Here is a 23,447-nt window from a genome sequence, read left to right as displayed (position 1 = left end):
TTGGCCTTTAATTTCTCCCCAGGCTCCTCTGTCCTGCACTCTTTGTGAGAGGAAAACCCCATGCTGTGAGAGGAAAACCCCATGCTGCCAGCATAGTGGGAATGGTCCCAGAGGTAGGAAGGAATTCAGAACACATCCTGCATGGAACTTGTAATCAGTAATCAGTGCTGGTCAACTCCACAAGGAACTGGACAGATTCTGCACCTCATTGCAACTATACTCTCAGATCAAACCTCAGGATCTACACAAAAGATTTAAAGAAAAGAAAAACAACTATGGCTACTTTAGTTGAGGCCAAGATTATTTTTGTTTGTATTTATTTATTGGTGCCAATAGTGGTGCTTGGATTCACATTCTTGCTTAGCTTTTTCCTTCATGGCTAGGTCTCTATCACTAATTATTGGTGGCGGAGGCCTAACCAACAAACAAGTCACCTTCAAGGCTTTCTTTTGCCAATCAGTGTAGCCTCTTTATTCTCTTACCTAAAAAATCTACAAATTCCTCCTTCTTTATTCCCCTTAACATTTCAAAGGAAAAGGTAGATTTAGATGGCTCCTCAAAGTCTCTATCCTTGCAATTTTACATCAAAAAGGAAATAAGATTGGTTGTACTTTTTCCAGGCTTTAATTTCTGAGTCTTGCCCTTTAGATGCTTGGTAAAAATAGTATAATTTCCCCATTGCCCCAGCCTAGTTCTGGGGCTGTTTTTACCTAACTTGCAAGGGAGTGTTATTTCCCAATGTGACCAGGCTTGGATGGGCCTGGAGGGCTCTTGCCCTCCGTGTGTGTCAGAGCTTGGGCCTAACCAGGCAGAGTGGCAGCCTCAGTGATCTGACTTTGATCTCTCTGGAAGTTAAGACAGTGTAGGATTTTCAGGTGAGGCATAAAAATGGCCTGATAAAATACATTTCTTGTTTGTGACATCTGAAAACAATTTTTTTTTGGGGGGGGCAGGAACTCAGGGCCTAGGTGCTGTCCCTGAGCTCTTTTGCTCTAGGTTGGTGCTTTACTATTTTGAGCCACAGTGCCACTTCTCATTTTTTTGGTGCTTAATTGGAGACTTTGCTGTCCTGCATGGCTTTGAGCCATGATCCTCAGATCTCAGCTTCCTGAGTAGCTAGGATTACAGGTGAGAGCCACCAGTGCCCAGGTATATCTGCAAAATTTTACCTGACAAATCTTGATCTTGTTTCACTCCAGAATTCACTTGCAGCTTCTTAGGGGAAAAAACAAATCCTTTAGGCCAGTTGGTGACAGCTTATACCTGTAATCCTAGCTTCTTGGGAGGTTAAGATCCGAGGATCCATGCTCAAAATCAGCACAAGGCAGAATGATCCTACCACTTTTATCTCCAATTAACTAGCAAAAGTTGGGAAGTAGATCTCTGGTTCAGGTGGTAAGAGTGCCAGCCTTGAGGGAAAAAGGTTAGGGACAGTGTCCAGGGCCTCAGGACATCCCCCACTCCTCCTCTGCAAGACACACACACACACACACACACACACACACACACACACACACACACACACACACACACACACACAATCGCCATAGGCAGCTAGAGGCTGAAAGGCTATTCTCAGAACCCCAGATCAAGAGCAAAGCAAGTAAGTTTGCACCTGGCAGCTCCCCAGGCTGCCTGCTTCTTTCTTCGACTTCTTGGTTGTCCTCAGGCCAATGCCAGCTAGGAAAGCTGGCAAAGGAAACCAGAGAGAGGAAGCAGGTGCTGGGAAGGCCCCGGGTGTGTGTGGGGGGGCGGGGTGGAGCGGGTGGTGCCCCTCAGGGCTGGAGGGACAGTTTGGCACGGTAGGTGACTGACTGACTGAGTCACTTCCCCTTATCCTACAAGCTCTCTCCTGAGTTTCTTCCAACGACTGGGGAACTTCCAGGGTCAGGAAGGAGAATCTAGAAACTGACCCATGACTGACCATGGTCCAGCCTCGGGTTCCTAATCCTTTCACACTGTCCTCCCTTTGTGCGGGTCCCCCCCTGAGAAGGCCACCTCCAGAGAGTCAGACAGGACAAGCCTGAAAGACAAGACAGAGGGACAGCCTGGGGCCCGGTCAGTGGCGGGTGACCTTGGGAAGCAAAAGAACACGGTCCAGACCAGTTTTCCGTGGGTAGGACCTGCGGGCACGCTGTCCCCCGAAGTACCGGTGGTTCCGTGAGTAACGGGGTGGCAGAACAGCCCACCTGACCTGGGAGAGGAAACCAGCGGCCCACAGCACTCCAGCAACCTTTCCGGGAGTGTCCATGGACCGGAGGTGGGGCGGGCGCGTCCTGCGGGGCAGGCCGGGCGCGGTCAGCTGAGCCCGCAGGCCGCCGGGGTGGGGCCGGGCCCCAGTCTGCGCGGGGTGACTATCCTCGGTCGGGGTCACCGGGCCGGGCGGGGCGCCGGGCTGGGATCGGAGATTCCGGTCTTGCGGTGACCACGCGCGGCTCTGGGCGGAACCACCCGGCTCCACGCGCCGCCCCTCCGGACCCGGGCGCTGCCTCTCGGGACCCCGGCGACGCCCCGCCAGGCCCGGGCCCCGCCCCTCCGGGCCCCCGCGCCGCCCCTGCCTCGCCCCCGGAGCCAGTTCCCTCGGCGCGTCCTGGTGCGGACGTGCGGTGTAGCAGATCCCCCCGCTGGCGGCGGCCAGGTCTGAGCGGTGAGCGGTCGGGGCTCGGGCCCAGCCTTTACTGCGGACATCCCGGCCTGTCGCTGGCCCGGACAAGGTGCCGGTTGGCTGTAAGTGAGCTGTGGTTCAAGTTCACCAGATGGAGCTGGAGTGGAGGATGTGCTGGGAGCGGGGCCAGGAGGGTGGTGCGGGCCGGGCCGAGGAGGTGCGGCGGGGTCGGGGAGGTGGGGCGGGGCCGGGGAGGTGGTGCGGGGTCTGGGAGGTGATGCGGAGCCAGGGAGGTGGTGCGGGACTGGGAGGGTGGAGCGGGGCCGGGCTGGGTGGTGCATGGTCGGGAGGTGGTGCAGGGCCAGGCTGGGTGGTGCGTGGTCAGGGAGGTGGTGGGGGGCTGGGCTGGGTACAGCTTCCGGGAAGTGGATGAGCTGGCTGGTGTTGCATTCCGTGGTGGGTGCACAGTTCAGGACCAGGTCGCCCAGAGTCCACAGGTGCTTCTCACCCACGTGGGGGGCGAGTTCAACACCCCCCTTCATGCTAGCAGGTCCCCCCTCACAAGGATTTTGCAACCCTTCTCTGCCTCTCCTTCTCCCCGTCTTCTTAGTTACTCAGTAGACTGAGATCTGAGGACAGTGGTTTGAAGGCAGCTCAAGGCATCAAAGTCTGTAAGATTCACCTGCAGTAAACTCCCTCCTCCCCTCAAAAAAGCTGAAGTGGTTGAATTAAAAAGCCTTAGGGCTAGGAATGTGGCCTAGTGATAGAGTGCTTTCCTAACATGCATTAAGTCCTGGTTTCAATTCCTCCATACCATATACACAGAAAAAGTTGGAAGTGGGGCTGTGGCTCAAAGGGTAGAGTGGTAGCCTTGAGCTGAAAAGCTCAGTGACAGCGTCCAGCAGCAGAGTTCAAGCCCCATGACCCACAGAAAAGCAAGCTTGCTCAAGGACAGGGCTGTGAATTCGGCCTAGAGGTAGCATGCTTGCCAAGCATTCACAAAAACCTGGGTTTGATTCCTTGGTACCACATACATAGAAAAAGCCGAAGTGGTGTTGTGGCTCAAATGGTAGGGTTCTAGCCTTGAGAAAACCCAAGGACTGTGCTCAGTCCCTGAGCTCAAGCCCAGGACTGGCAAAACAACAAAAAACAAAAAGCCAGGCAGCACGATGGCTCACTCCTGTAATCCTCACTACTCAGGAGGCTGAGATCTGAGGATGATGGTTCAAAGCCAGTCCAGGCACAAAAAGACCTGAATCTCTTATCTCCAGTTAACCTCTAGAAAATAGCAAGTGGGGCTTGGTTCAAGATTGGGCGGTAGTCTTGAGCTTTAGAGCTCAGGGACAGCGCCCGGCCCCATTCAAGCCCCATTACCCACAAAAAAAAAAAACAAAACTCAAGGACGGTGCCCAGGTTCTGAGTTCAAGCTTCAGGACTGGCAAAAAAAAAAGTATAAAATGCAAGCCAAATAAAAACCAGAAAGTGAAACTTCCAAGTTTTTCTATGCCATAAAAGGAAACACTGATACCTGCTCTTCCTTCCTATCCTCCACCCTTCCTCTTTTTTTTTTTTTTTTTTGGTCAGTTGTGGGTCTTGAACTTGGGGCTTGGGTTCTGTCCCTGAGCTCTTCAGCTCAAGGCTAGCACTCTACCACTTGAGCCACAGCATCACTTTTGTGTTTTTCGTGTAATGTTAATTGGAGATTAGAGTCTCACAGACTTCTGTGCCTGGGCTGGCTTTGAATCCTGTTCCTCAGATCTCAGGTTCTTGAGTAGCTAGGTTTACAGGTGTGAGCCACCAGTGACAAACTCTCTTCCTTTCTTCCTCTTTCACAGATTTACTTCAGTCACAAGTCACAGCTCCACTTCTGGCCTTTTGGTGGTTAATTGGAGATAAGAGTTTTCTGTCTAGGTTGGATTTTAACTGAGTTTCTCATATCTCAGTCTCCTGATTAGCCAGGTTTATTGTTGCTAGCCATTGGGGTTCAGCTCTTTATTGGGATTTGAGTTTGCCCATAGAAAGATTAGCCTGCAGCTTATTGTTCAAAAGTTACTGCTCATTGTAATTGAGTGTCAGCACAGGCTAATTAGTTTGGTGATTGTCCAGTGGTCATGCACATGGTTTCCAAAGATGTTCCTTCTTGTGCACAAGCATCCTGCCTTGAGGTTTGCACACGAACAATGCTTTAACTAGGGAATTGCTGAATTACTCATAGTTGTATGTAATTTCCTGACTTCCTGGTTTGGCCTGGGCTTGTGAGAACTTAACTGTTCAGAAAGCTCAGGGTGTGGTAGAAGAAACAGAGTAACTCCAACAGGCAATAGTGTCAGGGTCTGGGAGCATGGCCTAGTAGTAGTGCTTGCCTAGCAGGCACAAAGCCCTGGGTTCATTCCTTGGTATCACATACAGAGAAAAAGCCAGAAATGGTGCTGTGGCTCAAGTGGTAGAGTGCTAGCCTTGAGAAAGTCTAAGGAAAGTGCCCAGGCCCAGAGTTGCCTAGAGTCCCAGAAGTGGAAAAAAAAACAAAACAAAAAACTGACATGAAGTATTGGACAAAATGATCAATGTGTCTACATATACTACTGAGTAGGATCTGCTTCACAGGTCAGTGGGCAAACGGTTAGAATGAGATGGGGATTTCAAGGCTTTTCTACCAGCTTTCACTATCCATCCCATAGCCATCACTTCCAGTCAAGAACCAGTATTTTAAGCTAAGTAGCCTTCAGAAGTTTTTGAAGAAAGCCAGGCAACTGTGATTATAACCCACATTATCAGGGATGTCGTCTTCACTAAGCCAGTGGGAAGCTAATAATATGTTGCTCAGCTGTGTGACTTTCAAAAGTGATAGCCTTGAAGAGATAAACCAAGAGAAGATGCTAAGGTTTCAGTCTGCCAGGTAATCTGACATCTGGGTGGATGCTAGGTAGGTACCAAGGGCTTGTTATGGAATAAGATCTTTCCATGGTGACAGTTCGTGGTTTTCCATTTGTACAGTCACCTCAAACCTCATTAGTTTTAGTTTAGTTTTGTCATAAGGGGCTTCAAGCTTGGTGTTTTTGGCAAAGCAATTGGAAATGTTATTTATTTATCTATTGTGTCATTGATTTTATTTGTTTATTTTGCTCAACCTTGAGGCTTGAACTCAGCCTTTGTTTTTGTCTTTCTCAAAGCTAAACCCTCTACCCTTTTGAGCCATTGCCCACTTCTGGTTCTCTGGTTGTTAATTAGACATAAGAGTCTCACAGACTTTCCTATCCTGGCTGGGCTGGAACTGTGGATCCTCAGATCTCAGCCTCTTGAATAGCAAGGATTGCAAGCATGAGCCCCCAGTACCTGGTTGAAAGTATAATTTGAATCAGAATTTCAAGTAAGGCCCAAAGTATAGTTGCATTTTCATCTCCTTGTACTAGACCTTAGCTCTGCCACCCCCACCATCTCTTTTCCAGTCTGGTTTCTAGGCAGGAATCATGAAGGGTCCATTCCTCCTTCATGACAACATGCTAAGATCCCACTGGTGTGTGTGTGGGTGTACATGCATGTGCACGCCTATGGCAATACTGAATTAAAGGACCAGGGAACTGTACCTAAGCTTTTTCTTCCCAAGGCTAGCTCTCTATCACTTGCACCCCAGCTCCACTTTAAGCTTTTTGCTGGTTAAAAATGGAGGTAAGAATCTTTTAGATTGGTATGCCTTTGAACTGAGACTCTTAGACCTCAGTTTCCTGAGTAGCTAATATTACAAGCACGAGATGCGAGTGCTCAGAAAAATCAAGACTTTAAAGGTGGGGGGGGGCAGTGGATATTTGTTTTTCCTGAGCAGCATATTCTCAGCTTGCAAATGGACAGGTAGGCAGGGCTCTTGTTACTACCTCATTCTCGCTTGCACAAGAGGGTTCTTACACTACTGGCCCTATTCTACCTGGACTATGAACTCAGAGAGTACCAGGTAGCCTCTGGGGATAGGTGAGTTCACTGGGTGTGTTAATCAGTTCACGGTTGTCATCCCTTGAGGCTCCAGTTGGCCTAAGAGGTGACATCTTTCTTCTCTTTCCTCTGGTTTTTATATTTCTTAAAAGCCCCCACTGGTAAAGCCAGACCATCATCCCTACCTCCTCCAGTGCACGTAGTCACCCTTCGTCCTTTTTCAACCAAGATTTCAGAAGTCTTCAACTGTCCTTGCCTGTGAAGTTGTTAAATAAAGCCTGTCTGGGGCTGGGAATGTGGCTTAGTGGTAGAGTGTTTGCCTAGCATGCATGAAGCCCTGGGTTCCATACCGCAGTACCACATACACAGAAAAAGCCCAAAATGGTACTATGGCTCAAGTGGTAGAGGGTTAGCCTTGAACAAGAGAAGCTCAAGGACAGTGCCCAGGTCCTGAGTTCAAACCCCAGGACTGGCAAGATAATAATAATAATAATAAAAATAATAAAGTATGGCTAAGCACAGGGCTGAGATAAAGGGAGGAAGGTCAGAAGGAGAAGCCTTCAAGTCCTATGAATACCAGGGGAAGGAGGAAGTAGACTCAGGAAAGCACCAGCAGCCTTGAGGCCAGGACCAAGAAATTAGCTTCTCTGACCACCTGTCTGTCTTGGGGATCCCTTCGGACTATCACTCTCCAGAGTTCCCAAACCCTTCTTTTCTCAGTGAATAGAAATTGACAGAGATGGCTCAACACCAGCACAGGCAGTTTGGGGGGAACACCAGCCAAAGCTAGTGATGCCCTCTCTCACTCACAGATTAGGAGATGTGTAGTGATCGATGAGAATGCTGGTTGTATCTGGTGGAGATTGGTAGGAAAGTAACTGACAGAGGTAATGTGCAAAATGGCGGGGCCATAGATTAGAGGTAGGGAGGAAACTAGCAAGAGAGCAGGTGGTGTTTGCTCAAGGCCCTCACCTGTTAAAATGCTAGTAAATTTTGGTCTGGCGCTAGCTGCATGACGGGTTTCGAAGGTAGGGCAGGGAGTGGCGAGAAATCAGCTCAGAGATCAGAGATCACTAACAGAGACCAGTTTGTGTAGCCCAAGTCTCAGCCATAGGAGTGGCAGGACATAGAGACACCCAGTCCATCTGACCATGTGGACTGCATAGTTCCTAATGGTTCCTGAGAGCCAGAGTCTCTGTGCATCTGATCAGTGGGTAATGGAGAAAGCTTGAAGGTACAACCTTGGTCACTTTCTTTTCTTTTTTGCAAGTTATGGGCCTTGAACTCAGAGCCTGAGCACTGTCCTTGGGCTTTCTCAAGGCTAGGGCTCTACCACTGGAACCATAGCACCATTTCTAGCCTTTTTCTATATTATGTGGTACTGAGGAATCGAACCCTAGTCTTCGTGCATGCTAGACAAGCACTCTACCACTAGGCCAAACTCCAGGTCGGGACACTTTCTTGAGGGTCAGCACAGGGCCTCTGCCCCCACCCACTGCCTCCAGTACCCTCCTTCCCTCAACAGTAGCAAAAGCTGCTTCTTTTGCTCTTCTGAGTGATCATAAATGGTCTTTCTCTGCGCTGTGCTTGGCTGTTGTTCCCTGATGTTACAGGATGAAGGGCTGTGCTTCTAGAAGTTATTCTCAGGCTGGGGATGTAGTCCAGAGAGAGAACAGCTGCCTAGCAGGGTGAGGCCTGGGCTCAATCCTCAGCACTGCCGCAACAACAATTACAACAAACCCTGCTTTTGAAAGTTCCCCTGGCAGGGTTTTAATGGCTGACATGTTCAGAGAAGTGTTTTACAAGTGCCAGGAGTGTCAAGAACCAGATGAAGATAGGCAAGTAGTGATTGCTAGGGAAATTTTCCTCTGGACCCAAACAACTATCATGTCTCTGGTTTTCAGAATTTACTGAAAATGGCCAACATAATATGATTCATAACTATTAAAAATCAAACTCTCTCAAAAGGACTTTCTGACGTTAAGACAGCGGTGAGATACAAGGGGTGAACTGGATTATGGGACTATTGGCTGAGATCCAGGAACAAAGCTTTGGCCTACAATGAGTGATCTTGTCTTTTCTCTTCTCTTCTATCTTCCTTTTTTTCATTTCTGTCTCTATTTCTTTCCCTCTTTCTCTTCTTCTTTCCCTTTTCCTCCTTCCGGTATTAGAGCTGGAACTCAAGGACTCAGTACAGTCTTCCTTAGCTTTTCCCCTCAAGGCTGGCATGTATTATTTGAGCCACAGGTCCACTTCAGGATTTTTAGTGATTAATTGGAGATAAAAGTTTCTCGGACCTTTTTTCCCCGAGCTGGCTTTCAATCACAGCCCACACAGGTCTCAGCCTCCTGTGTAGCTAGAATTACAGGTGTGAGCCACTGGTGTCCAACTGTATCAATGTTTTAGGTATTAGCTTGGCTGCACACAATTCTGGTGGCTTAACTATTCTGTGCAATGCTTTTCTTTCAGGTTTTCCTGGGAGAGATGGCGGCTGCAAAAGTTGAAGAAAAGAAACTTGAAAATCATCACAAGTAGGATTGATCCTTGTTGGCTGGACATATGGAGGGTCTTTAAGATTGCAATGCTTTAAGCCATTTGCTTCACTGAGAACTTGACCTATGTTAACTTCTTGAAGTCAAATGACAGAGGCTAAGGGATTAAGGAACTGGAGGCCGAAGACCTCTAGCTTGGATCTTGGCACCTCTGCCCTCCACTTTCAGGACTTGTGGTCTCAGAAGATGAGGCGTTCAGTGCCTAAATATGTGTGTTCTGCTATGAGTAGCCACTTTACTGAAACAACCCTCTCCCTCCCCCCGAGGTAGCTATGATTACAGGTGTGAACTTCTTCACACTGGGCTTTGAGCATGCTATGCATGTGCTGTATGCTGGCCCATACTCCTAGACTCCCTACCTAGACCTGAGTCTATTGACCTTTTTACTTTTCTTCCTTCTCTAGTTGTCCATCACTTCTGATGGGTGTGTGAGGTGGCGCCCTGCCCTGCTTCTGGGGCTTAAATAGGAGATTCTCAGTGAATATTTGTTAAATGAGTATAGAGATAAATTCCCTGAAATTGTGTATAGATGGGGAAAATTTTGTCTCTTGCCTCATCATCTTGAAATCCTTCCAAAAGTATTTGACAGCTGGGCACCCAAGGCTCACATCTGTAATTGTAGATAATCAAGAAATTACTAGCCCAGGCAGAACAGTCTGTGAGACTCTTATCTCCATTAAGCAGCAAAAAGGCAGAAGTGGAGGTGTGGCTTAACTGGTAGAATGCCAGCCTTGAGCAGAAAAAGGCCGGTGAGAGGGCCTAAGCCCTGGGTTCAAGCTCCAGTACTGGAACACACACATAAAACAGTATGTGAGAGCCTAGTACAATTCCTTATGGTAAGGGTCAAAATTGCATAGTTAGAAACTGTGGTGATCTCATAGTTACACTGTTTCCTTCTGTGCTTGCAGTGAAGACAGGTTTTCTGTTTTGAAAGATGTGGCTGAGTTGTCTTCATGGCATCCTGTTGCACCATTTCCGGGCACGTCCATCAACTGGTTTTGGATTTTGTTCCTGAAATTCTGAGAGAAACTAGAGTACCACCTCCATATCAAAGCCAGTTGTCATGAAAAGAACTATTCTCTGCACAGGTTGTTTTATAATGGTCAGCATTTCAGAATTCTCTAGAGATCAAAAAAGCTTTCTGGACTGGTCCTAACAACATATACTTTTGGACTTGGGCCCTTAAAAACAAATGTTCCATTCCCTTACCCCTTGTTAAAATGAGTTTGGAGTGGTCACTGTGGGTATTTTAATCCATCAGCTCATGCTGCAGTATCTCTTCACACTTATCTGGGAGCAGTCGCCAACCCTGCATGCTTTGTATAAATCTTTAGTCTCTTTAGTTCTGTTTGTTTGCCAGAGTTGGGGCCTGCACTTGGTGGCTTGTACCCTCACTTAGCTTTTTCACTCAAGGTTAGTGCTCTATTATTTGAACCATACTTCTGCTTCTGACTTTTTGCTGGTTAATTGTGGATAAGAGTTTCTCAGTTTTATCTGCCCTGGCTGACTTGAAACTGTAATAGTCAGATCTCAAGAACTGTAATTACCGGTGTGAGCCACTGGGTCCCACTGTCTCTCTAGTTTTTTTATACTTTCTATTCTGTAGCTGCCTCGACAATGTTAACATGGTTGAATTAATCTGGACACCACTCTGGTGGGTGAGGGTCAGAAGAGAAACTTGAGAAATAGGAGAGAAAGCAACTCGATGTAGGCAGAAGGAGCAAGAAGGGCCCTTAGCGTTTGCTGTTAATGCTGACTGAAATAACCCAAGAATAGATGAAATAGTCTAGAAAACTGAGCAGAGCCAATTCAATGTTGTTTTGCATATTTGCAGATAAAATAAAATGTAGCCTTGACCTCTGATGCCAATACTAGGGCTTGCACTCAGGGCCTGGGTTCTGCCCCTTTAGCTTTTTCTCAAGGCTGGCATCCTATTATTTGAGCCACCTCTTCACTGGATGTTTACTGTTAATTGGTGATGAGAGTTTCATGGACTTTCCTGTTCAGGCCGGCTTTAATCTGTAATCCTAAATTCTCAGCTTCCTGAGTAGCTAGGATTCCAGCCCTGAGCAGAGCACCCACCTTTTGCATTGTTGTGGTTGTGATAAAATGTACATAGGGGATAACAAGCATCCTCAGGAGAGAAGGAGCTGGATCTCTGAGGAAAGTCACTTTGTGTAATAGTCCAGGTACTCCTTGACTTAGGACTGGGTTACACTCCCACAAATGCAGTGCAGACTGAAAATATCATAAACTGCAGTTCTGTCTAAGTTAACAAACAGCAGATTGTTCAGTGTCATAGAGTTCCCCTTGTGATGGTGTCCTTGACCAAGAGCTGTGGAGGCTGCATAGCCTTGCTAGGAAGGGTTGCAGTCTGTATAATTGCCTTCAGAAAAGATCCAAGTTCAAATTCAAAGTATTGCTTTACTGAATGCCTAGCACTTTCACATCACTGTCTAGTGAAACGGAGTCTGGATTATTTATTTCCAATCACAGGCAGCAGAGACATTTGCTCTCTACTTTTTCTTTTCTCATGAGTGGTCTTTAGTTCTACCTATAAAGTTAGATGGAGGAGTATAAAGAAAACTCTCATTCTTCTGCGTTCAGAGACTAAGTTTCAGAGACTCTGGTAATCAGAAGACAGGCATTGTTGATGAAGCCATGTCAACTCTGGTTCTCAGGGAGCTTGACAGGCTGGTAATGGAATTGCCTCCACCTGAGGTACCTGGTTTTGTAACTAGAATTCATCAGCACATGATTACATAGTCATTGTTTGTGTTGCTTTCCTGAGTGGATAGCTGACTGGAATGATTTGTGGCAGAAACTTAATGGCCGGTAAAGGTATAAGCCACATTAAAGTTTGTCAGCTCTTACTAAAGCAATGCATTGTAAGCCACAGCGATAAAAAGTAAATGAAGAGACATCTTCTCTCACCATTCCCAGTCGACTGAGAAGTGCTAGCAATAAGACAAGAAAAAGGAGTTAGAGCTATGTGAACTAGAAAGGTTATCCTTTGGGTGGTAGGGGTGATTTTTTTTTTCTATTCCTGTTTCCTAATGGTAGCACCAAAATATCATCAGGTTTATGTATTAAATGCACTTGATTTGGATAGCAACCAGCTATATACAGCAACTGTGTATGGATGATTCAACACTGTGATGTCTGTCGTGTGGTGGGATCTTCTGAACTTTTGCTGGTTTCCTTTGAACAGGGGCTGTCAGAGCAAAGAGGAGTTAAAAGAGGGAGGAGATGGGCTAGTGGAGACCTTGACAGCTGAGGAGTGTCTTATCGCTGGGTTCTGATTGTGCCTTACAAGGAACAATAATAATCAGCCAATATCACCACAATCTCTAAACTCAATTTCTTGTTTCTAACAGTGACAGTGACTGCCTCATTCAGCTTTCCAATCCAAACCTAGCAACCATGAAGGAAGATGTTCTGTACCATTTCAGCCTCAGCACCAGCTATGTTTGGCGATGTAAAGGTAAAAATCCAGGCTTTAATTCTAGGAATTTGCTATGTGATGCAGACAGGCCTGCTTAGGGTAGTAGAGAGGGGGCAGGCACCTGTCATTATGTGTTTATTAGATTTTTACAAATTTCCAAGTATATGAACTAACAGGTAAAGGAAACTAAGTAGTGTTGCATTGACTTGCTTGATCTTTTATATCTTTGGTAACTGTACAGACAGGAAATTTCCTGAATCAAGCCGAAAGACTTACACAGCAGGGCCAGTTACTTTGGGGTTCTCAGAAGCATTGCTTGAGCCAGGAGTGTAGAGCCAACCTAGGGAACATTAGGATACTGTCATCTCAAATATAAATGAATGAATGAAAGTAACATGCCTGGTACTGATGCCTCATGCCTATAATCCTGGCTACTCAGGAGGCTGAGATCTAAGGATTGAGGTTCAAAGGCAGTCTGGGAAGGAAACTCTGTGAGATTCTTATCGCCAATTAACCACTAGGAAACTGAAGTGGGGCTGTGACTCAAGAGGTAGGTTGGTAGCCTTGAGCTGAGGAGCTCAGGGACAGCGCCTAAGTCCAGAGTTCAAGCCCCACACAATCAACAACAACAACAAAAATTCCAGGAAAAGCAGGGATAGTTATTTAGACAATTTGTATTACAATGATAATTTAAGATATATATTCATATTTTGTTAATTTAATGATCTCTCAGGACTTACATCGCAAAGTATAGCATTGAGTCTATATTTTTCTACAAAATCTTAAGTTCCTTACAGTTGATTTAGTCTAATAGGCTTAAAAATATTCTTAAATTTATTTATTTGTTGGGGGGAGTTCTGTGGCTTGAAACTCAGGGCTTTGTGCTCTTGCTTGTATTTTCCACTCAAGACTGAGGCTCTACCATTTGAGCCACAGTTTCATGTATAGCCTTTTTTCTGGATAATTGGAGATGATAAATCTCACAGACTTTTCTGCCTGCGTTGGCTTCAAACTTCTGTCATCAGATGTCAGCCTTATAAGTAGGAAAGAGTACAGGTATGAACTACCAGCACCTAGCTAAGTTTATTTTTACTTGACACATGAAGACAGTATGTATTTATGGGGTACAGTGTAGTACTACAGTATAATTCTACAATGTATAATGATTGGATCAAGGTAGTATATCTGTAACTTTTTTTTAAATTGTTTTTTGGTTTGGGAACATTCACAATCTTGTCTTCTAGCTACTGGGAAATGTGCATTGAATTGTGGTTAGCCATGAATACTTTCCTGCTCACATAGAACTTTGCAAATCTCTAGTCCCCATGGGGAAAGCTGACTTAATGCATGGAATGGCAAATCAGAAGAATGACAAGCCATCCAACTTATAGTTGCATCCAGAGGTGCTGACCCAGGGCTAGGTCACTTGTAACGTTGAGTACTGTTCCAGGTACCGTGTTGGTGTCCAACTCCAGGAAACTTTCCAGGTGCTCTAATTAGTGTTTTGTTTTCTGTTCACTATTGGGGCTTGAACTCAGGGGCTTGTGCTCTGTTTTGCTGAAGGCCGATGTTGTATTATTTGAGTTACAGCTTTACTTCTAGATCTTCGTTGTTTAAAGAGTCTCTTGGATTTTTCTGCCTAAGGCTGGCTTCAAACCACAGTCGTCAGGTCTCATCCTCTTTGAGGGTCTAGGATTACAGGCATGAGCCACTGGCACATGGCTTCTGGGTCTTCATTCATTAACATCATCTATAATGATTACATTCCAGCCTGTGGAGATCTCATGTTTAAAGAATAATCCCTTTCTTTTATCTTCAGATTCTCTAAAACTACTGCTCTCTCTTTTTATTACACACATATGTGTGATATGTGTGTTTGTGTGTGTATATATATATATTTTTTAAAGCATATCCCATCTTATTTATTTATTTATGTATTTATTTATTTATTTTGCCAGTCCTGGGCTTGAGCTCAGGGCATGAACCCTGTCCTTGGACTTTCTCAGGGCTAGAGCTCTACCACTCGAGCCTCAGCACCACTTCCAGCTTTTTTCTATGTATGTGGTACCGAGGAATTGAACCCGGGTCTTCGTGCATGCTAGGCAAGCACTCTACCACTAGGCCAAACTCCCGGCCCCTATATATATATATTTTTTTCAAATGTTTTCTTGCTCGATACATCACAAGTTGAAGCTTTTACTTCTCTGATGGAGCCACCCACAGTAACCTAAACCTCCCCAACTCTTTCCGTGAATTGGCCTTTTGGCACTCAGGTGACCAGTGGCTCATTTTGCAGATGTGGTATGGGACCCTAGTCACAGGAAGAGTTGGAGGTGACTGAAGACTTCCCATTCTCAGCCCAATCCCAGGCTTTCTGCAGTCTTTGGCATGTTGCAGGAGGCCAAGCACACATGGTGCCTGGAATTGCCTCCACAAAGGCAGCAGAGGCCTGGATCTCTGCATGTGGAGAGCTAGTTGTATTGTTTTGTGTTAGCCCATAATGAGCAATGAGTCCCAGACCAGAGCTTCTGAATCTCACCAGGAAATTCAGTAAAGCCAGTTATCCCTCCTTTCTCCTCAATATGGTAGGTGAGGCAGAGCCATGGAATTTGCATTTTGATGAGGTTCTTGAATAAGCCAGATATTCCTGGTGAGGAGTCTTGGTCTTGAAGACCTCTGCTGACAGCAGTGTGCTGAGGGGGGTCCTTGTTCTCTGGTTGCAGTTTGTGTGTGGTGGTGGAAGCCCCTCCAGGATGAGTGCCTTCATCAGGTATGTGGCCACAGAGCTGGGCCTTGACCATCCAGGAGAAGACTTTCCCAACATTTGTGCAGGGACTGACCGCTACGCCATGTACAAAGTTGGACCAGTGCTGTCTGTGAGTGTGAGTACTGGCTGTGTCCTTGGGCTGGGTCTCTAGGCTCTGGGGTCCCAGCCCCCACCCTCTGTACCCACAGACATCTGGCACCCTAACACCTGCTGACTGTTAGTAGTGGGAGCCAGGTGAGCTGGGAGCAGCTGGGGTGGGGCTGGGGGGGATAGATGAGACCAGGATTGTGACTTTAAGATTCTGTCTCCTGGAGCACCTAAGCATACAGATACAAATACTATGCAAATACTGCACAGCTGTGCACATAGTGCTTGTGTGATAGGGGCTGGGGCAGGCAGCCTGGGAGCCCAGCAAAACAAAGGAGAAACTGCCTTGCATGGACCAGGGGGTAAGGGGAGCTAAGGTACCAGGTCTCCAGTCTTCTCTTCCATCACACAGTGAGTGAGTGAGTGACTTACTTCATAACAACTGTGTGTGTGTGTGTGTGTGTGTGTGTGTGTGTGTGTGTGTGTGTGTGTGTGTGTTTATGTGTATGTGTTGGGGTGGGAAGACAGTACTAGGTCTTAAACTTGGAGCCTGTGTCCCTTAGCTTTTCTGTTCAAGGCTAACACTCTACAGCTTGATCCATAGTTTCACTCTTTTATAGAGCTTCCTGCTCTGACTAACTTTGAACTGTGATCTCAGCCTCCTGAGTAGTTCATGTTACAGGTATAAACCACTACTACCCAGCTGAGACAATTTTTTTTTGCCAGCCCTGGGGCTTGAACTCTGGAATTGGGCACTGTTCCGGAGCTTTTTTGACCTCAGGGCCTGAGCACTTGGGCTTTCTCAAGGCTAGAGCTCTACGACTTGAGCCACAGCACCGTTTCTGGCTTTTCTTTTTTTTTTTTTTGCCAGTCTTGGGCTTGGGCTCAGGGCCTGAGCACTGTTCTTGGACTTTCTCAAGGTTAGCATTCTACCACTTGAGCCTCAGCACCACTTCTGGCTTTTTTCTATGTATGTGGTACCGAGGAATCAAACCCGGGTCTTCGTGCATGCTAGGCAAGCACTCTACCACTAGGCCAAACTCCCGGCCCCTGGCTTTTTTTTTTTTAATGTATATATGGTACTGAGGAATTGAACCCCAGTCTTTGTGCATGCTAGGCAAGTACTCTACCACCAGGCTAAACTCCCAGCCCCCTGGCTGGAATTCTTAAAAGGGGACCTTTTCCCTTAGGGCTCTGCTACACAGCCTCTGGGAGTAGCTAGGTCATTCTACAGGAAGGAGATGGTCATCTTTGAAAGATGGGAGAGAGGATGTACAGAGACCTCAAGGTGCGAAAATGGCAGATGTGAATTCAGTACCAGTTCTTTTTACTATATGATACATAACCTAGGCACAGAAATAGCTGACCAAAAAAATAGAGTAATTAAAGCAATATATTGTAGCAAAAATCATGTGAAGCCGGGCACAGTGTCTCAAGTCTGTATGTAGTCCTTGCTTCTTGGAGATGGGGAGCGATGTATCACAGTTCAAGTTCAGACCAGTCTTGCTGACCTCTCCCCGGCCTCCCGCTCCACATCCCCAGTTTTGAAGACTACATATCTACCAGTAGTAGCCAAGTATGGTGGTGCGCAGTTGGTCATACCTGTAAGGCCAGGAAGCCCAATAGGAGGATCACAGTGCAGGCTGGGTCAGGCATATGGCAAGACCTATAACCAATGGCTAGTGAAATGACTTAACAAGTATAGTTTCTGCTTAGCTATGCAAGACCCTAGTTCAATCCATAGTACTGCCCCCTCAAAAAGTTATGTGAATATGGCCTTAATTTGATCTCTTGCTTATCTGCTATATATTTGGTGATATGGAACTGGTCCTTCTTGTTGACTATGGACACAGAGCTTATCTTCTGTTGAAGGATGACATGTGTGTGTGTGTGTGTGTGTGCGTGTGCCGTGTGTGTGTGTGTGTGTGTGTGTGTGTGTGTGTGTGTGTGTGTGAGATAGTATCTCACTAAGTAGCCCAGGCTCCTGCCTCTGCCTCCAGGGTGCTGAGATTACTGGTGTTTTGCATCTTGTCTGGTCAAGGAGTGACGTGTGTGTGTGTGTGTGTATACACTAAGGTACCACCCTGGACTCAGCTTTGGCATTTTTCTCTGGTTTTAGCATGGCATGGGCATTCCCTCCATCTCCATCATGCGGCATGAGCTCATCAAGCTGCTCTACCATGCCAGGTGTTCCAATGTCACCATCATAGGAATCGTCACTTCTGGGGCTCAGGTAAGGACGATAGAGGGGGCCTTAGCTCTGGGGAGGTCACAGAGCTCCCTGTAGTGGCATCATTGATCTACCCAGCATCGAGTCCCACCTTGGCTTTGTTGAAGAGTTTATTAATGGAGCATGGATAGGAATCTTCTGTCATGTTTGTCTAGTCTGTCCTCTTGGCTGGTGTGCAGAGATTGGTACCAGAAAGGACACACTCCTTGCACACACAGAAGTGTGTCTTGTGGAGCTCACACTTGGTGCCTTATTTGCCTGGTTCCTTTTTTTCATGTTCTACACAGTGTCTCTTGCGTACCGCTGCTGCATTTATTCACCCTTGGTCCCTCATCTGGTTCCCCTTTTATTTTCTCCAGTCCTCCACACATTTCACTTGCTTTTCCCTTTTCCTGCAAGATTTGGAACCCAATGAAAAAGCCACAGAACAACCCAAGAAAGAAAGACAGACGGTTACAAACTAAGGGAAAGATCCTTCAATGAGCCCCCAAAACTTGCCAAGTAGACATGGGGAATGTATATCTATAATTCTTGCTACTCAGGATTCTGAGATCTGAAGACTTCATGTGAAGCCAATGCAACAGGAAAGTCCATGTGACTCATACCTCCAATTAAACAGCACAAGACTGGAAGTAGAGCTTGGCCAAAGTGGTAGAGAGCTAGCCTTGAGTGAAAATTTCAGGGACAGCATCCAGGCCTTGAGTTCAGGCCTTATACTCCTCTCTCTTTCTCTCTCTCTCTCTCTCTCTCTCTCTCTCTCTCTCTCTCTCTCTCTCTCTCTCTCTCTCTCTCACACACACACACACACACACACACACACACGCAGAGTTCACACTATTTAGTGTTTTTGTTTTCCTTTTAAAAACAAAAGAAGGTAGCCAGGCACTGGAGGCTTATGCATGTAATCCTAGATACTTAAGAGGCTTGGATCTGAGGCTTGTAGTTTGAAGCCAGCCCAGATAACAAAGTCCATGAGACACTTATGTCCAATAAACTACCCAGAGAAAGCTGCAAGTGGCACTGTGGCTCAAGTGGTAGAGAGTGGTAGAGTACTTTCCTTGAGCATAAAGAGACCCAGGGACAGCATCCAGGCTCTGAGTTCAAGCCTCAGGAATGGTAAAACAATAACAGCAACAAAGAAGATGAAGGATTTAATGAAAAAGAAAATTGCTGAAGATGCTGTATTGTGTCTCTGATCACAGGTCAAACACTGGGTAAGATATAAAGAGAAGCTTTCGAGTTGATCTCATGGTTATGGCCCAGTCTTGAGAGGTGGCATCTGATAATGCCGTCCTGCTGGCAGAGGCACAACATGGCACAGGACCCTCCAATAGTGAGAGACTTGGTGTTAGAGCGATAGAAACTGACTTACTTCAGTCTTGTCCCACCATACCTTATATGAGGTACAGGTGGTGTAGTTAGTTATGCTTTGTTCTTTAGGCAAATGTATTTTTTATTTTATATTTATTTTTGATTTCATTGTATAGAGGGATTAAAGTTATATTCTCCAGGTGCTTTACTTGTCACACATTGATATGCCTTCTCATGTTTTTGTCCCCATTTCCTTCCCCCACCTCCTCACCTCATTTTTCCCATGCTATTTCAGATAAACAAGTAAACATCTATATAATGCACCAGGTACCAAAGTGGGATAATGGAACAATAAGAGATTAACCAAAGGGCAACACAAGAGAGAAAACCATAATATATAAATAATAACAGTCACTTACATTTAAGCTCTTGAGAAAAACATATTTTTTAAAAAGAATGTCTGTATATGTTTAACAATCTTAATTCCACCTGTGACCCAATGAATTCTCACATGTGAAACTTGGGCAGAAATGTCTGTAGGACTCTTGATTTTCAATTAACCAGCAAAAAAGAGGAAGTGTGGGTGTGGATCGAGTGACAGAGTACCAGTTTCGAGTGAAGGGGGCAAGTGAGAGCAAAAAGCAAAAATGGGGCCAGGTGCTGGTGGCTCTTTCCTGTGATCCTATAATTCTAGCTACTCAGGGGGCTGAGATCTGAGGATCACGGTTCAAAGGGAGCTGGGGCACGAAAGACCATGAGAGGCTCTTATTTCTAATCAACCACCAGAAAACCAGAAGTGGTGCTGTGGATGAAGTGGTAGAGTGCTAGCCTTGACAGAAGAGCTCAAGGACACCATCCAGGTGCAGAATTCAAGCCTCAGGATCCACAAAAAAAAAAAAGACAATCAAACCAGGCACAATGGCTATAGTCCTATCTCCTCAAGAAGCTGAGATCTGAGGATCATGGTTCAAAGCTACCGGGGCACTAAGGCTGTGAGACTCGATGGAAAGTAGAAGGTCTTGGCACTCATTCAATGTTTTTAATGTTTCATATCATATGTGGACTTGTTTTAATGATTCAGGGGAAATAACTGGCATATCCCTGGATCTTGAGAAAGGTTTCTGGAATTATATCTCCTCTCACCATGATATTAAAACCAAAATTGAGTGCTGGGTGCTGGTGGCTCATATCCATAATTCTAGTGACTCAGAAGGCTGAGATCCTGAGGATTACATTTGATGCCAGCTTGGACACAAATGTGTGTAAGACTCTTTATTTTCAATTAACCAGCCAAAAGGGGGATGTGTGGGTGTGGATCAAGTGGCAGAGTACGAATTTTGAGTGGAAGAGTCAAGTGAGAGCTTGAGTTCAAGTGCGACTTTGAGCACAAAAGATGAAAACAATAATTGGAGGAAGAGCTCTATTTGAATTGCTAGAAAAACCGAAGTCCTCATGGCTTATAAATAATAGACATTTATTTCTCACTTCTGGAGGCTGGACCCTAGGAGAATCAGCATCTGATGAAGATCCAATGCCTTCTTTATGGGCTTTTCCCTGCTATGACCATACAATTGGAGGGGCAATTCAGGGCTGGGTTCTCTGGTCTTCATTTTGTTTTGTGTCAGTACTAGGGTTAATAAAGAACTAAAGCAAGAACTAAGCAGTGATGATTCCCTACATGGTGGAGTGCCAGGAAATGAAGAAAATATTAAAAGGTGAAAGATTTACAAAATCTAAAGAGAAACCAGAGTAAATTCAATTTTATTACTGTTGCTGGTCATGGGATTTTAACTCTTGGCCTGGGCCCTGAGCTCTTCAGCTCAAGGTTATCGCCCTTGAGCCACAGTGCCACTCCCCAATGAAGAAAATAGTAAGGATTAGAAGACATACTTCTGAGAAGATGTTCAAAGATTCCTGGGTATTTCCAACACTCTTCTTAGAGCTTTGGTATGTTTTCTTCAGGGTTTGCACGTAAATTGATCATTTAAAAGAGCATTCATTCATTCATTCAATTACTTTTGTTCTGGTACTGGAGCTTGAACTCGGGCCTTGAACTCTCACTTGGCTTTTTATTTTCTTCAGGATGGCAATCTACTACTTGAGCCCCACCTCCACTTGTAGTTTGTTATCTGCCCCAGCTGGCTTTGCATGATGATCGTCCTATCTCATTCTCCTAAGTTGTTAGGATTGCGAGTTGTGATGCATCCTGGTCTTTTCTCCCTGATCTGTGCTGTGCCCTGCCTGAGCCTCCAGCACAGCTGTGAACATCTGCTTCTTCACCAGGTCTGGAGCCTGGCGCCGTGGTCATTACCAGGCAGGCAGGGGATGCCTGCTTCCAGCCGGAGTTTGAGCAGCTTGTCCTGGGGAAACGGGTCATTCGAAGTACCAACCTGGATGAGCAGCTGGTGCAGGAGCTAATGAAGTGTGCTGCAGACCTGAGCGAGTTCAATACTGTGGTGGGAAACACCATGTGCACTTTGGACTTCTATGAAGGTGCGTGGTGTGTGTGTGGGGGTGTGAAATCTAGACTCAAGATCCCCTCCTTACCCTGATTCTGCTTCTAAGGATGTCCAGGGTGGGCTTTCAGCACCTTGGCTGTCACCCCATCTCAGCCTTTTCTTGGTGGTGATAGCAGTGGCTAGGAGCCATGCTAGGAGCAGGCTGCTGGGGAGCCGCCCCTGCATCCATGCTGGGTGTGGGCAGAGCGCCACCATGTGGTCACAGCTGACAATACAGAGTCCCCATGTCTGTGCTGCAGGACAAGGCCGCCTGGATGGTGCCCTCTGCTCCTACACGGAAAAGGACAAGCAGGCCTACCTTCAAGCTGCCCACGCAGCTGGCATCCGAAACATCGAGATGGAATCTTCAGTGTTTGCAGCCATGTGCAGTATGTGTGGCCTACGAGGTAAGCAGGCACAGGATGGCCTCAGGGCATCCTTCTTCCTCCATCTCTGCTCTCCTGGCCAATCCTGATGTCCAGGCCACCGCTTCCTACCCCACCACAACCTATGCTTTTGGCTTTTATCAGTGGGCTCACAGGTCAGTGTCACACCCAGCTGATACCCTTGCACCCTTGGGGAAAACGCTGTGTGATCAAGACAGCATCATTGGTGTCCCCGTAGTCTCCACATAGCGCAGTGAATGTCTGATGGAAAGGGGATCATACAGCTTCAATGCTGGCTTGCTGGCCAGTAAGGTGCCCTGAGCCTGCCAATGGCTTGGCTTTCAGTGGTCTCTGGCCTTTGAATGTGGAGTTCTTCTAGAACAGCTTCCCTCCCAGAATTCCCTTGGTCAAATCACCTTAGCCTTCTAGGCTGTACAGAACAGGTAAGAGCCTGCCTTGGAATTGGCTCAGACATGAACTTATTTCCTTGTGATAGGCTAAGGTATGAACTCAGAGTTTCATGCCTTATCTTGCCAGGTAGGGGCACTGCCAAGTGAGCCATGCTCCCGTCCTTTTTCTTCCTGTGTGTATATTTCAGATAGAGTCTGGAGTTTGGCCAGGCCACTTTGCATTGCCATCTCTACCTATCTTGTAACTGGGAGTGTAGCCGTGAAACCCCACAAATTGTTGGTTGAGGTGGGATCTTGTAACTGTACCCTGTTGGCTCTGAACCATTTTTCTCCTCATCTCCATCTCCCAAGTAGCTAGGATGACAGGTGTAAGCCACTGCCCCAGGCCTAGTAGGACTTTTCCAGTAGAAGCGAGGAAAGAGGTGGGTGAGACCGAGGACAAGGTGCTGTTTGTAAGGGCAGAGCTTCTAGAGTTCCTGAGCCAACCATGCTGCTTTCCCTGCTTGCTTCATCCCCCATCCTCTCCTGAGTCAGAGTGGACAGAGCAGACTTGCCTAGGGCATGCACAGGCTGAGGCTCCCTGCTCCCTGCTTGGTCTGATTCTTGTGAATGAAGCTAGAGATCTGGCACTTGGGGTTGACATGGTCTTTGTGTTTGGCAGCTGCAGTGGTGTGTGTCACCCTCCTGGACCGCCTGCAGGGGGACCAGATCAGCAGCCCTCAGGAGGTGCTTGCAGAGTACCAGCAGAGGCCACAGCGGCTGGTGAGCTACTTCATCAAGAAGAGTCTGGGAAAAGCCTGAGGCTCAGAGACAAGCTGTCCCCAGGTCTGTCCATCCAAACGGATGTGCAAAGTCTCCTTTTGTGTGATTTGGAGTGTGGGCTGGTGGCCCATGCTTTAGGAGGCTGAGATCACATTCTACCCTCAGAGCAGACATCCAAGACCCTACTCAACTTGGTTTTTCATGGAGACAAGGTCTCACTACAGTTTTTTCCCAGGCTCCCTCAAAGTGTGATCCTTCAGGTCTCCAAATCCCTCATTCTCTGGTTCCAAATTACTGTCTCCGTACATGGGATTACCTGACTGTTCAATTTCTATTTCATATCCTACTTTGATTAATGATTATGGTATGTAACATAAAGAAAATGATTTACATGTCACATGGATGGCTTTATGTACTCATTTATTCCCCACTGATGACTTGCTCCATAGATTACATGAGATATTAGACAC

General features: G+C 46.5%; 1 pseudogene across 1 annotated transcript; it reads left to right on the top strand.

Annotated features, from left to right (window-relative positions):
* Positions 1 to 2,592: 2,592 nt before the first annotated feature.
* LOC150039228 (uridine phosphorylase 1-like) lies at positions 2,593 to 23,374 on the top strand (annotated as a pseudogene). Its single transcript, XR_016534463.1, has 9 exons — positions 2,593 to 2,727; positions 8,999 to 9,060; positions 12,459 to 12,565; positions 15,250 to 15,408; positions 17,500 to 17,613; position 20,553; positions 21,205 to 21,414; positions 21,680 to 21,826; positions 22,877 to 23,374. The product of XR_016534463.1 is annotated as a uridine phosphorylase 1-like (transcript).
* Positions 23,375 to 23,447: the final 73 nt, after the last annotated feature.

Source organism: Megascapheus bottae, unplaced genomic scaffold (genome assembly GCF_031878675.1).
Source record: "Megascapheus bottae isolate mThoBot1 unplaced genomic scaffold, mThoBot2.hap1 HAP1_SCAFFOLD_77, whole genome shotgun sequence".
Taxonomy (NCBI): Eukaryota; Metazoa; Chordata; class Mammalia; order Rodentia; family Geomyidae; genus Megascapheus; species Megascapheus bottae.
Note: the sequence above shows the minus strand (reverse complement) of the source record. Positions and strands in the feature narration are given on the sequence as shown.